Source organism: Mesocricetus auratus, unplaced genomic scaffold (assembly GCF_017639785.1).
Source record: "Mesocricetus auratus isolate SY011 unplaced genomic scaffold, BCM_Maur_2.0 Super-Scaffold_100007, whole genome shotgun sequence".
NCBI lineage: Eukaryota > Metazoa > Chordata > Mammalia > Rodentia > Cricetidae > Mesocricetus > Mesocricetus auratus.
This window is the reverse complement of record NW_024429191.1, coordinates 2,767,890-2,782,762: the sequence shown is the minus strand read 5'-3', so window position 1 is coordinate 2,782,762 and position 14,873 is coordinate 2,767,890. Positions and strand designations below refer to the sequence as shown.

The window sequence follows — 14,873 nt, the reverse complement described above, 5'->3', positions numbered from 1 at the left end:
ATGATTAAACTTTTCTCTATTCATGACAATGTCTATTCATGTATATTCACAACATATCTGGGTATGAAAAGTAGGAGGGTCAATCTAAACTGAATTGGTGTTGGGTGCTTGTGTATAAAGGCACAAATGTGTCCTCTAGTAACCTTTAGAGAGAATGAACACATGCAATCCTCAGAAATGTCCTTATAGAAACACTCACGGGTACATGTTGCTAATAAATGCTCTATGTTTCTCAGTCCAGCAGAGCTGCTGTGATGGGCCACAGCATAACTTATCTGAGTGGTTAGCTTTTCTCTAACCCAATCCAGGAGTCTGGAGATACCGATCAATCATCTTTACTGAGAAGTTCTGGAAAGTGTCTTGTGGTCAAGTTTCTAATTCATTCACATCTTGATATGGAATAGTTGTCTCCAGACATCAATCTCATGACATAATACGACTGGGAGATGTCCAGCAAGCATGCAAGAGAATCACAGAATCCGTCTTTGGGGGGCTCAAGCCCCTCACTCTTGATTCCTGCTCTCAGAATCCACTTGTACCTGGACAGGAACATTAGCAGAGATATTTGTGTTTCCCATGGTGAGGACTCAGATTTCCATAGGAATTTTTTCCACGACAGGTTTTCTATTGTCCAGTTGACTAGATACTTGCTGTGTAACTGTGAGATCTGAATTTGGGTCCCCAGAAGACATAAAAAGCCAGATCCGTTGGGGATGCACCTGTAATCCCAGCACTTCTTGGGTGAGATGGGAGGCAGACACAGGAGAATCCATGTAAGCTCAAGGACCAGATAGCTTTGTGCACAAAGTGGCAAAGGACAAGAGACCCAGTCTGAAAGACAGTGGAAGATGAGGACCAACACCTGCGCTTGCCCTCTGAACCCTCATGTACACTGAAATACACACTCACACATGGACATTCGTACTTACACACCAACTTACTCTACAAATATACCTAATATAAAGTATATTTTGTCTCTGGCTGGAGATATAGGTCAGTGGTAAAACACTTGTTAAAAATTATCTTCATCATTACAAAAAGAGAAATTAACGTTCTTGGTCTCATTGACTATTCCCTAATACTGTGGTTAGCTGGCATGGCTCTTTTCATGTGGCCACCAAGGAAGTAGACGACAGAGAGGTTAGACCATTTGTCAAAGGTCACACAGTTCATAAGCAGCACATAAGAGACCAACCCTGGGGTTTCCTTCCCTTAAAGCCATTGTGTTTTTCACAGGATCCTGCAGGGCCCAGGAAGTAAGAAGAGTTTTACAGAACTGAGTAACAGCCTTTCTTCTTAGAGACAGAGGTGTGGCAGTCAGGGCCTGGCTTTCAGTAGTGTGGCATTTTTGATGTCTCCTCATGACCCCATTTAAAGTCTTTCTCCTACAGCTCTCCACTCTCCCAGAGGCCAGGGGAGCAGTTCACAGGCACCATTATCCGGCGTGACACTTTCTTCAGTGTGCAGTCAGCATTCTTGGTCCCAGGAAATGACCTCATAAAGCACCTTCCCTCTCAAACCCACAGATAATAAACCCACTTTCTTCTTTTCTCACAGCTCTGCCTCCTCAGTGTGAGTTCAGCGCCACCTACCCTACTCAGAGCTTCCTGCTGTTTGCCATAGAAGGTGAGGAGGCCAAGAGAGAGTGAGGCAACGGTGGAGGACTGGAGCCCCAGTTTAGCTGTGTAACCTTGGAGAAGTCTCTTGGATTCTCTGGGCTTTCTTTGTAATTTGAGGATATTTTAAACCATTTGCATAAGTTTATTGAGGTCTATCAGGTTCCAGGCACCCTGCTGAACAGAGAAGCTACGGTGAATAGAGGTCCCAGCTTTGTCTGAAAAGCCTCTTTGCCCTGACAGAGAAGGGAGAAGGGGGAGATAATGACTACTGAGCAGGATAAAATGACACTAGAGCTAAGTTCTGCAGATAGGAGAAACCTTGTGTTATGGAATATGTAATGGGGAGAGTTCACAGGGGCTGGGCAAGTAATTAAGATCCCAGGGATGGATAAAAGTTAGTTGAGAGAGGCAGCTTTTCAGACAGAGAAAATGGCATGCTTAAAGGTCTTTCCTGGCAGAATTATTTGTGGAAGTGATGAAATGATGGAGTGTCTATGATGACTTTTGGAACAGTGCTTCCCAGGGCTGTAGTACTCTCTCTACTGACTCAGCATGAACATGGGTCTGCTTGATGTTAAGTTGTCAAGATGATAAATTCCAAGTCTGGTGGCTGTGTCCTATCTTTGGTATATGTAGGAGATTGTTTCCAAGACACACCCCTGACTCCCAGATCTGAAAATCTATGGATACTTATGTGTCTTATTTGGAGTGGTGTGGTATTTGCATGGAATGAGCACACATACTCCCATGTACTGTGAATTATACCTAGATGACTCACAACCCTGATATAATGCAAATGTTATGGAAGTATTGGGTATACAGCATTGTTTGGGAGTAATGACATGAATATCTGTCCATGTGTGTTGTGATATCCCAGCATAATGTGCATGCTCCCTACATGGTACCCATGATGGTGGTCATGACAGCAAGATGACTGACAAGGACACAGTGATGCTGGAGGTGTGACTGATGGCTTTTAGAGAGTTTCCCATGAGGCTGCATCCTGGGAGGAAGTCACTCTCTTCCCCACTTCATCTCCATCAGTCTTATGCAGCACTACAGAGGCCATTCTCACAGCACAATACCAAGAACCCATTCAGAAGGCTTCCTCTTTATCTTCATGTCACACACCTGTCCCCAGAAACCATTTGCTTATCGTAGTCCTTCTCTTTTTATTCAATGAGGGCTCATCCAACAAAGGCAGCCTCTGAGAAATGCCACCTGAACTTCCTATAGAAACATTGTTCTCTTTCCTCGGCCTGGGCTATCACAGCCTGTTGTGTGGGCTCACACAAATGAAGCCTAAATGGAAGAAGGTATACTTAGCAGAGAGATGTCTGTCTGGGTGCTGACTTTCTGTTGTCTTAACTGGGTCCCAGGAGCACTTGCGAAGCTTCTCATTCACTGACATGAGCAGGCCCTAAGAGACTCTGTCTTGGTTATTTTCAGTCTCCTCAAGAACACCAAAGCCCTATCAGCTTCCAACACTCTTCCCTTCAGCTCCGTGCAGAGAGAGACCTGCTCATCTTGAGAAAGGTGAGTACCACACACAATCCCTGTCCTGAAGTGTGGGACATGAAAAGAAGCAGAGGTAAAAGGTTTGGAGTAGGCATAGCCAGCCCTGGAGTCCATTTGGTGCTACCTTCCCATCCACTTTCTGTGACATAGAACCTTCCCTTCGCCTCTCTGGGACTCAGTTTCCTCATTTGGAAAATGTTGTAGTTCATGTTTCCTATGGAGAATCTCATTCATATCTCATGACAAGTCTGCAATGAGGTGGCACTTTACTCCCAGCTTATACATGAAATTACTAAACTACAGTCACATAGTCAAAGCCCAGAGTCACAGTCACAGTCCATAGTCACAGTCCATTACTTGTGAACCCAAGATCATGAAACTCCAACAATTCCTATCTCCACCCTTAACTCAGAAGTGGTGACTACTGTCAGTTATCAAAGTAGATACTGTAATGGTGGCTCAAGTTCTCATCTAGAATGAACCACACAAATCCTATTCATTTTTTGGCTCTGAGCCTATGCTAAAGTCAATAAAGAAAGAGCTCACAGAAAGATCCTGTTACTAAACAGCATATCTAAATAATTGGCTTTATTCTTCAATAGAGATGAGGGGAAAGCTAATTACTGCATCCAATAAACTCGGGGAAATACAATTTCTAACTCACTAAAGATGTGTCAATATGTCTCTGAGATAGGGAGGGCTACAGGGTCAGCATCCTCTTAAATGCCTCAGCCTCACATCTGATTGCCTATTACTGGTCATATGTCCCACTTCAACTCCACAAGAGGCTGGTGAACTCAGAAGAATGCATGGATTCCAGGCTTGGCCATAACCTGCCTTAGATCTGGGTCCTCACACTATTGGCACTATGTGCTCTCTGGGGGCTGATGGAGAAGTCGGGCTTTGATGTTCTTCAAGGCTTAAATGAAATGTCAGAATGTCAGGGTTGGTTGATCATAAAGGTAAATCAGTCAGAAAAGCATGGATTTCTAGTTGAGATTACCTTTTCTAGTTGAGATTATTGATTTAGCCTTATTTAAAAAAAATTGTCAGAATTTCCTCTCATCCCATCCCTCCACTGATTCCCCTCCCTCTTTCCATTTGTCCCTTTTGTTCCCTTAGACAGTTCCATTTTTACTTTTATGTCATATATACTATTATGATTTTATGTGTTTGTATAAGACCTAGGAGCAACAAATGAAAGAAAGCATGCAATATTTGCTAGAAATTGGCTTAATTATCTCAGTGCAATTCTCTTGAGTTGCTTCCATTTTCTTGCCAATGGTTTACCTTCATTCTTGTTTATGGGTGAAATTCCATTATGCAGGTATACACCAATTCTCCTTATCCAGTCCTCTGCTGTTGGATGCCTAGATTGTTCTATACTTAGAGTTCAGTTCTTCATAGAGTGAGTCACTACAGCATGTCTCCTCACCCTAGGTACACACCTTTCATTTTGTCTCTGAGAACTCTTGAGATGGCCAAAGCCAGAGTAGGAAACTAAGTTTGCAAATGGGCAGAGAGCTAAGAGTGTCTGCCAGAAACTAAGGTCAATGACCTTTGCTCATTTGTTTTATGAACTGGAAAAATTCTGTTTCCTTAACAATCCATCTATAAGACGGGGGTTCCACTCTGCCCAGCCCATGGCCCCCAGTAGTTGACCACACAGCTTAAAAAACCATGTTCCCCAGGGGCTGGTCACACAGCTTGCTAAGCCCATGGCTCTCAGGGGCTGACCACACAGCTTTCTAAGCACCATGGCTCTCAGGGACTGATCACACAGCTTACTAAGTCCATGGCCCCCACTGGATGCCCACACAGCTTGTCTGAGGATGCTGACCTCTTCTGAAAGAAACTACCCAAAGCTGGAAGTGCCCTGAAGGATGTGGAGAAATTATGAGATTAAAATGAGAGTTTAATTCTGTCTTTTCAAGTCTGTCCTTCTCTTTCTACATATTGAAATTCAAGAAATGGCTAAAGAAACTCCCTAGAGACCACTTTGGGAAGCTTGGTCTTCCAAGACCATGAAACATTCCAGCAGGATTCATCACCTGGAGACTGAAAGTGCCTTTTGACTCAATGTTTAGAATTCTTCCTCATTTCTGAGGAAGAATGATTCATATTAAAAGAAGGGGGAGAAAATGTCATTACAGATACTATCAGAACCTCCTTAGGATGATACATTTTTGCAAACTTTCCAGAGAGTTACTTGCAATATATTTCCCTAGATTAAGAAATGTTCTTTTACCTATTGATGCAGCAATTCCACTTCAGGAATTTATCACAAGGAAATAATCACAATGAAAACAAATTAGGCATATGTAGGGATGCTCAAGTAGGTATTATTTGTTATAATGAGATCCTGGCAATAATCTACACGTCCAATAGGAGAATAAAAAGGCAATTATGGTATATACATATGATAATATTATACAGCTATTTAAAATAATGCTTTGCATCCTTCTTATGAGGTAGGCAGTGCTTGCTGAGCTCTGCAACTTATGAGCTCTGTAAACGACACACATGCTGGTGAAGGAAGATAGCAACGACACTCAAGCCATAATGATGCAAGAAGGAATTACACTTGGCATTTATTATATCCTTTATACATTCCTCATCATTAAAGCTTTCTTCAATGTACATATATTGTTTTTATAATTTACAAAAGAGCAGATTGAAGCCATACCTAGTTGGAGGGTTTCTTTGCATCTGTAGATTGGCATAGCTGCCAGGCCTCAGCGGAACTTCTCTGTGGAGTGGACAGTGATTAGCTCAGTAACTCATCACTGATCAGAGTACAGAGAATAAGAATCTGTGTGCAGTGTTGAGCAGCTAAGAGGGCATGTATTACCCCCACCAGGAAGTATTGCAGAGGAGAAGGGTGGAAGGATTGTAAGAGGTTAAAGTCGTGGCAGGATCAATGTACTCATGAACTCACAGCAGCCGTAGCTGCCTGTGTAAGATCAAACCATTTGCTGAAACACCAGCACGTGCAGGGAAGGAACTCATGAGCCCCCACTCGTAACTTAGGAGCTGTTAACAGCTGATGGCTTCTGGGAGAGGGAGCCAGTTTTCTTTATGGGTGTGACTATTACTAGCATTTCAGAGAATACACCATATTCATGATTACACTGGTAGCACAAAACACTTTCAGCTTGAAAAAGACAAATTCTGTTTCTTTTGCTGAAGTGCTGGCCACGGAACATAGTAGGTAACTGCTCTTCTACTGAGCCACCCCTCAGCTCAGTTCTTCTTAATGATCATAAGTGACACAAAGTAGCACACCTTCAACCAAGGTGCCAGTTACATGAAGCAAGAGGACATTTTGTTCTAAAGGTGACACCGAGAGGGTTTAGCTATGGGGTGAGGGAACAGAGAGGGAGTGTGGAACATAGTTCTCCTTTAATTTGGCAAGTGCACCTGGCCTCAGGGACCCACACTGTGGCTCTGGTTCTGCATTCCCATGCAAGCAGGGGCAAATTCAGCAATGTGTTGGAGCTCTGGAGAGATGGCACAGCACCACACAGTGGTTCCCGACCTCCTGCCTCTCCAGTTTGAGGTGCTGCCCACGAAGCTGAATGGCAGTTGTTTTTATTTACTTCCCTCAACCGGGGTTCATCAAGTACGCATGGTTTGGGGCACTAGCCCGGATTCTCAAATGCTGTATCACATAAAACTTAGTGTTCCTTAAAACACTTGGCTTCTGAGGCCAAGATTGGGGAAATTTGACCTAATGGTTGTAGGAAAACAACCTTTTACTGTTTTTGCTTTTTTATATTAGTGTTAATGAATCGCTTCACTAAAACTGGTAATACAAAGTCAACATACAAAAGGTAGTAGAATTGGTAGATGCTGGGAGTAAATTGCCTGGAATAGAAGTTAAGAAAACAGGTGAAAAAGATGGCCAAAGGAAGGTCAGTTCTCAGCCCTTACCCACAGCAGGCAGCTTACAATTGACAGAAACTCTAGCTCCAGGGGATCAGACGCCCTTGTCTGGCCTCAGTGGACATTTGCATACAGACACATAGACATGCCATAAATATAAATAAAAATTAACAAAAATTAAAATAACTCAAGAAGCAATCTTATTTACAATGATTACAAAAATCCCCTGTAATTCAAGACAAATTTAATCAAAAATGTGAATAATCTTATTATTCTCTCTCTGTGAAGAGAGAGAGAATGAGCGAGCGAGCGAGAGAGAGAGAGAGAAAGAGAGAGAGAGAGAGAGAGAGAGAGAGAGAGAGAGAGAGAGAGAGAGAGAGAGAGAGAGAAAATGGCTCCACCTCACAGAGATCCACCTGACTTTGCCTCATGAATACTGGGATTAAAGACAAGTATCATATACATGGCCTAAAGTGAGCAATTTTATAATGAGCACTCTAAAATATAAATTTTAAAACTTAAATTGTAGAGGACATAGTATCCTATGCTCATGGATTGGAACCAACAATATTGTTTAAATGCCAATGTTACCTAAAGCAACCCGCACATTCAAGACAATCCCTGTCAAAAATTCCAAAAACATTTTCAAAGAACTAGGGGGAAAAAGGCCAAAATTTATGTGGAATCTCAGAATCTCTGGGTAGCCTAAATTATCTTGAGCAAAATGGAAAGCAAAACAAAACAAATCAATGCATCCCATGACCTGACTTGAAAGTGTTCTACAAAGCTGTAGTAATCAAAACAGCATGTTATTGACATCAGGACAAACACATGAAAATGGACAAAACAGAAAGCCCAGAAAGGAACTCACATATCTGCAACCAACAAATGTTCAGCAGGTGCTAAGAGTACACCTTGGAAAAGGAAGATCTTTTCAGCACACGATGTTAGGATAACCGGCTATCATATGTAAAGAACGCAGCAAGATTCTACCCCTCAATACTACAGGACTCAGTCAGCAGTATACATAGGCCATTGTCAGCCACTCTTGAGAAACTCCCTGGAGTCAGCTGGAAAACAGCAACAGCAGCAGCCACACAGCAGCAACTTCCTGCCAGGAGCTTCTGGAGGGGCATACAAATAACTTCATTCAGAAAACACTTAATAAAATGATGATGCTCTTTTAGACTTACTACAGACCAGGGATTTTACAAAACACTTTAATTATCCTATGGAGCCTTTGTAGATGTTCTGCAAATTAGGCATTACTGTTCCCATTTAAGACAGGAAGAAAAATTTAGTGTGCTCATGGAATATTGCTGGTGTCTGCTGCACCTGATCTACAAACTCGGGGTTTCTAAAACCAGAGTTTATTCTCTCAATAAACTGCACGGTGGATACTGTATGGTGGCCACAATGAGCTAGTTTTAGCTGTTAACTTGAGCTTCTGATCTTAACCAGTCCAACACCTGCACTGTGGATTCCATATGCTGATCACGATGACTAGTTTTAACTGTTCACTTGGCACAATCTCGAATCACTTAGGAAGTGACAGGTTGTCTAGACCAGGCTGACCTGTTAGCATGCCTGTGGGTTATTGTCTTGGTTATGTTCACTGATATGAGTGATCCAGCCTGCCATGGACAGGTCCATTCCTCAGGGAGTGGATCCTGAACTGTACCAGTGTGAAAAGGAGAAGGGCAGTAACAAGCATAAGTACATTGATTTCTCTCTTCTCTTGACTGTAGATGTGGCTGTCTCGAGTTCCTGTCACAAAAATGACTGTAATCTGTGATTGTGAACCAAATAAACCCTCCTTTCTCAGACTTGCTTTTTGTCAGGTTTTTTTTAAATCACAGCAAGAGAAATGAATTTTGAACAGTGATGGGTTGCTTCCACTGGGCATGTTTGCAGCTGGGCTGAGCTGGGGAACTTGAGAAAGCTGCCTTGAACTGAGTCTTGAAGGTAAAGCAGGCTATAGAGGCAAATGTCAAAATCACATATGATGCAACAAAGCAGACTGTGTTCAGGCAGCGGCCAGATATTGGAGAAGACTACAGCATGTTGAATGCTGTGTGGGTGTAGGAAACCCTCAGGGTGGCTCACAAAGGATCTTGTGTCCTCTCGTGTGGGATTCAGGTCTTGTGCGGTAGACAATGGGGAAAGAGGGTGGAAATCATTAGTTCTATGGTTTTGATGGATCCTAATATTTGAAAAGAAGACAGAAAACTATCATTGTTTATGGGTAATACAATTATCAAACCATGGATGGCTGTGAAAATCTCAGAAATATCAAGGAAGTCAGTAAAATGGTTATAAGAGAAAATAAATACACACAAAATCAATAGTCTCTTAATACATCAGCAATAAACAGAAGGTACAATGGGAAAAAATCCCTGTTTTCTCACAGAAGCAAAAATACTTTTAAAAAATCCTTAAGGAATAAAGTTAACTGAATGAAGAAAATGGCAAATCTTTTACTGAAGAACATTGTGAAATTCCCTGGTTTAATGTAGAAACATATGTTCTAAAATGGCCAGACACTCTATTATAAATACGTTTTCCCTTAATTAATTTACTGGTTTAATGCAATTACAATATAAATCTCAGTAGAGCATTTTGTGGGAAACTTGACAGAGCGATTTTTAAATGCCTTTGGACAAATAAATGAATGGAAAGAGCCAAGGGAAGAAAATGTAAAGAAGTTAACAAAGTGAGATTGTGATGTGTCCAATATTCATGAGTGCTAGAGGTGTAACCAATCTGAAAGTGTGACATGATGAAGCCAGTCAAGACTCCAGCATAAATGCTGGAGGGACTCATGAGGTCCCTCCAGATTCAAAGAGCTACTGGCAGTAGATGGCTGCTGCAGAAGGGAGAGTGTCAGTTTTCTTCAGGAATGTGACCCCTAATAGACTGTCCATGTGACAGTGTATAGCCCTTGCACATCTCGGTAGCACTAAGTGGGTTTAAAAGTAGTATATGAGTCTTTGTTACTTGGCCTGGGGGTAGAATAGGGGGAAGAGGGAATCATAGGATACAAGACAGATCAGGCACCAGAGTGACCTCGAGTGATCTAAAGGGATAACACCAATTGGCAAGCTAAGCAATAGTGGAGAGACCACCTCGAATGCCCATTCCTGATAATGAACTTGATGTCTATAACCATCCGGGAGCCTTCATCCTGTGACTGATGGAAGCAGAGGCAAACACACAATTAATCACTGAACTGAACCCAAGGAACCCAGTGACAGAGAGAGAGGAGTGATGAGCAAATTGGCAAAGAATGGGCTGGCAAAACCAGCAGAGACAGCTGATCTGAACAGGGGAGAGCTCTTGGACCCCAGAGCGACAGTGGGGAGGCCAGCATGGGACTGATCTGGACCCCCCCAAATATGAGTGTCAGCGAGAAGGCCTGGGCAACCTATGGGGCCCTGAGCTGTGGATCAGTGTCTATTCCTGGAATACAAACAGTCATCGTGTGCCTATAGCACAAAGAGGGATGCTCTCTCAGCCTGGACTCTTAGGGGAGTGCCTGGACCCTACCCAGAGTGAAATGACAGACTCTAGATATCCCCTATGTGGAAGGATTTGGCAATAGGGTGGCAGGGTGGGGGGAAGGGGGGGTGCGGGAGGAGGGGAGGGAGAGGGAACTGGGATTGACATGTAAAACAAGCTATTTAAAATTAAAATAAAAAATGATAAAAAGTAGTATATGAAGTTGAGAGGGAAATGTGGTAGGGACATATTAGAGTAGTTGGAGGGGAGAGAATGGCATGTGTGTATGAAAATCTCAAACAATGAGAGAGACCAATAAAGCAGAGTGTAGAAAGACTTGTAACATGTGAACACATGACACACACAGAGTAAGACAAGTGCACCGTGAAAGTGTGGAGCATGCTACATTTCAGATAATTGTGGAGCCTGGGAATTGCTCAATCCATAATGCGTTGGCAGCTGGTTAACTGGGGGGAAAACTGAGGAGCACCTACATTAGGGGATGCACCAAACAAATCCCCAGTGGTTTATAATTGGCTCTCCCCAATCCTGTGGGCTTGAGGCACCCCTGCTCCATCTAGCTTAGAACTCATGGCAGCGACTTATATTTCCCTTTCATCTTGACAAGTAGAACATGAACACTCAGGAGGCAGCCAATTTATATACTCATCCTCTGAATATAGCAATATATATATTCTGTTGTGTGGATTGGCAAACAACCCTTCATTCACTCACAGAGGGTCTGATGACCCTGTAACCACACTGCATGCATTGACTTCAGTAAATACCACTGGAGAGCAAGAAATGTTTTCTCCAACCTATTTAGAGATTATTGGTGATGGTCTCTTCCTAGCCATGAACCATTTGTTTCTCATGCATAACTTAATTGTATCATGAATGTGAGAGATGCTGAGAAGAGAAAACCATTTCAGAATCTGAGAAACTTTGATTGCTCTGTGTTTTTCTTTTTGTTTTTGTATTCCAACATATATTCAGTCCCTATTCTGTGTTACAGTGTTCAAAAAATCAATAGGTAGTAGTTTACTTTTGAGCAGCTTTGCACAAATTATACCAGAATGCTCCCTGTCTCTTTGTCTGTCTCTGTCTCTCTCTTGTTTTTGTTCTCTAGACTTGATACAACCATTAGTATTTTTGAGTCATTTCTATGCTGTTGTTTCTCCCCATTGAGAAAACATCTGCACCCATGCGTGCACATACACACACACACACACACACACACACACACACACACACACACACACAGGGAAGTTCTTTTGCATTGCTAACCTTCACTTGAAATGGCTGTTCTGGAAATTGCTGTGATGGGTATGAAGAATTCTTCCTTCTTCAAGTGGGGTAATGTCATTTATCAAAGTTTATCATATATGTAGGATACATGAGTGCAGAAAAAGGGTGACATATGCCCCCTTTCTTGTCTTACATTTTATTTTACCTATAGTGCTACATGTATACCAAAGGAGCACAGAAAATGATTTAACAAGTAAACACATAACCATATAAAAGTACGTACATAAAAACCACAGAAAAATAAAGTGAACCGGAAGGACTCGGTTGCTAATGGTGCTTCTGGGGTTCAGATGTCCCATCTCTCTTCACTGGATGCAGGACCTTTCAAGGCAATCCCTTGACCTCGTCTTGCTGTAAACCAAGGCAAGGAGCTGGCTCAGTTGATGAAGTTCTTGGCTGTACAGGCATGAGGACTTGAGTTTGATACACACCCACACAAAAACCAGGAATCCTTGTAATCCTAGCACTGGAGAGATGGGAATAGGAGGACCTCTGAGCTTGCTGGTCAACCAGTACACCTGGATAAGTGAGCTCCAGGTTCAGTGAGAGACCCTGTCTCTGATGTCTCTGAAAATTGTGAAGAGAGTGACTGAGAAAAACACCTGAGTCAACCTCTGGTTTCCAGGTACACACACACACACACACACACACACACACACACACACACACACACACACAAACACACACACACTCCTCAAGGTAGCAATATCAATCTTCCAATAATATTTGAGAATTAAATGAAACAAACATATTTATTAATATTCCATATTAACTGATTCATAGAAACCAATTAACATTAATATTCGCTATTTAAAAACCATTATCACTTTTTTGACCAATTATTTCTTTTAACTTATAAAAAATTTTGTATGCCTAAAATTTGTCAAAAATATTTTTCCAATAATTCTTGCCAACAGGAAGGTGCTGTGCACAGTTTTAGATGTTGTCACGTTGACTTTCTGCTAATCATTCCACCAAATCTAATTTTTTTCCTCTGGTTCATTTTTTTCTCTTTGCAGATTTCAGTGTCATCCAAAAGCTGTGATTCCTCAGTCAGTTCTTCTGCTCTAACAGACTTCACTGTGTGTGTAGATTTAACAGCTGTCTGCTTCAGTTTGCATTATGTGTGAGTTAGATGAATGATGACTAGCAAAAAGGCAAACAGTGTTTTACCATCTCTTGCATTAGAAAACTCATCTGCAGACAAGTTACAGAGATGTGAGGTGCACCAAAGTGTTGGAATGGCAAGGTGCAAGAGTTTTTCCTGTGTTTAACTTCTCATCTCAAATGTAGCATAAAGGACCAAAATACCTTGAAGGCTCCTGTTTACTTTGGGAAAACGGGCAAAGGTCTGCCTTCCCCCAATGAGGTCACTGAAAATGAACCAAAAATGGATCCCCTTCAAGACCACCTTAATTAGTGTATTGGGTGATGGTGACTCAAAGGCAGTTGCATTATCAAGAATACCTGTAAAGAGAAGCTTTTTCTTTGCTAGCTGCTTTGGTTTATCCCCCGCCAGCCGCCTGGGCTCTGCCGCATTGTAGTCCCCAAATAAACACACAAGACGCTGTATTAATTATGAAGCTGTTGGCCTTGCTTGTTTCTTACTGGCTAGCTCTGACTTAAGTATTTACCCCATAATTGTTAATCTAAGTATTTCTCTTACCAGAGAATAGTTCCGGGCTTCCTACCCCATGGCGGTTACATGTCAAACTCTCTTGTGTTTCTCCTTCCCAGCATCCTCCTGGATCCTAGTCCCACCTATCTAGATTCCTATTGGCTCAACAGTGCTTTATTGACAAAAGACTTCCCCAACAAATACCACTCCATCATGAGTGATGACTTATAGAAATGGCCTCTATGGAGTCCCCAATGTCACCTGCATGCAGGTCAGCTGCTTGGATAATCTCTTTTCCTTAGCAAGTTTTATTGTGGTATATTCTTGGCAAGGAGTTTTGTGAATCTTGTAATCCTCACAAGACTTCTGAGTTAGATTTTACTTGTTAGATCTTACTTCTTTCATCTTAATTGGACTTCTCTCAAGAGTGGATGCTTCAATTCAGATAGAGAAAAGAGCTACATAAGACCCCATTATACCAAAGGGTTCATATACCAAAAGTGGTTCTACACATACAGAACAATGCTTCAGGAGCATGAAAATGATGGTATGGGAAGGAACTTGGGGCATTGAGTCTAAAAGCCTTGATTTTTAGATTCCAGTTCTTATAGGCCACACCCAAGCATCTCACAACTGGGGAAGCCTTGGTCCTTTCAAAGTTCATGTTAGTGATGATCAACTCTGGGCTAGAGGTGATGCTCACCTTCAGAATTTTTGGGATTGGGGGATTCAAATTTCATTTCTGCTGATGTGATACAATATTCCCACAGAAAGGAGAAAGGACTGTGATCAAGCCACAGCAGCCTGAAGTAGCTATCACATCACACCCATAGTCAAGAGTTGGGAGAGATGAGTGCATGCACACTGAGCTTTCAGCCAGATTTCTTTACTCTTACACAGCCCAGAGCCAAAACCTGGGAATGGAGTCACCCACTTTAAGGCTGGATTTTTTGAACATCATTTAAGGCAATCAGGATAATCTCCTACAGACATGCCCCAAGTCAATCTGATCTAGGTATCCCCTCATTGCTTCTCCAGGTGATTCTAGATTGTGTCAAGTACATGATTAAACCATCACAAGGAAGATGGCCATGTCCTTCTTGCAGATAGATAGTACAGCCAACATTGCGAAGTACTGATGACTAAGAATATCCTATACCACTCTACCCAACAGGTCCTTCCGTGATGTTCAAAATGCGGTCAAATGACATTTTCCAATATTGTTCCTATCAAACATATGAAGCTGTCAAGCCCTTGAAAGGTGGCTAGTGTGAGTAAGTTATCAATCAATTCTTAGATTCACAGTTTTATCTGATCACAGATATAATTCACCCCCTTATGTTTGGTCTCAGGTACCAAGCACTGACTCTTGGTTGATTGATTCATCGGTCGAAAAATGCATTGAAGTACACTCTCCCTTAGGTATA

At 42.1% G+C, this 14,873-nt stretch overlaps 1 long non-coding RNA gene across 1 annotated transcript; it reads left to right on the top strand.

Annotated features, from left to right (window-relative positions):
- Positions 1-1,523: 1,523 nt before the first annotated feature.
- Positions 1,524-13,369, top strand: LOC121141100. The gene is made up of 3 exons (XR_005878011.1): positions 1,524-1,626; positions 3,069-3,155; positions 12,848-13,369. It is a non-coding gene; the product is annotated as an uncharacterized LOC121141100 (long non-coding RNA).
- The last annotated feature ends 1,504 nt before the right edge of the window (positions 13,370-14,873 follow it).